Here is a 1,063-nt window from a genome sequence, read left to right on the forward strand (position 1 = left end):
TTTTCCATCTGTTAAAGTGGCTTTTAGATCCCACCCACTGTTGAGACCATGCAGAGGTATTGGCCACTGCTGGTCCTTTGTCCAAGGTCTGAGCGGACATTCTGGACGAGCGGAGACTATTATTTACGATCCAAAGATTTGCGTCGGGGAAGCAAGCCCTAGAAGCGATGGCCAGTTTGTCAAATGTCAGAACCAGACATTTGGACTGCATCATGCATGTAGATCGTGCACGCACGCACGCACGCACGCACGCACGCACGCACGCACGCACGCACGCACGCACGCACACACACACACACACACACACACACACACACCCTCCTACTGAGTTTTGAGTTCTACCGTATGTGCTTTTTCAATTTGCAGCCTACAGGGGGATGTCTCAGGAATGAAGGAGAGTTTTCCAACCAGAATGGAGGAATGTCAGAATCAAAATAAAACAATGAGGTACCGTTATTTGATGTAAAGGTATCAGGTATTTTCTCCAGCACACTGTACTGTACACAAGGGTAGGATCTCTCTCCCATGACCACCCACTGCTCACGGAACCTGTGAGGTATAATTGGTTCATCGTGTACTCTATGCTGGAAAACATAAATATGTCACAGAGCAAAATTCTGACGAGCTCGCTATAGCCTCGCTAATTTAAGCAAGCGTATGGGTCTGACATCTGAGGAAATGTATAAATGAAGTCACGCATTCTCCAATACACAGCACGAGAAGGCCTTGGTACGATTTTGATTTATGTATTTAAACATTTACCTATGCGTTTTCCTGAGAAATAATCATGGGATTTGAAATGAGACGTTAGATTTTGAGTTGCTCCGTCCGTCCTCTGGTCCGACATGCTGCCTGAAATTCATGTGACCTAAACTTTTCTCTACTTAGAATGTGTCAATTAGCAAGGTAATCACATGCATAGATTGAAGAGAGACAGTATAGTTGTGCCTCAGTGAACTAGGATCACAGGTACTCAATATAATACACAATATAACCTTACATTGCATTATATGGAAGAAACGAAAACTACTAGTTTGTAATTAGATGAATCACGAGATGTATA

The sequence above is a fragment of the Protomyctophum bolini genome (genome assembly GCF_963924005.1).
Source record: "Protomyctophum bolini genome assembly, chromosome: 21".
Lineage (NCBI taxonomy): Eukaryota > Metazoa > Chordata > Actinopteri > Myctophiformes > Myctophidae > Protomyctophum > Protomyctophum bolini.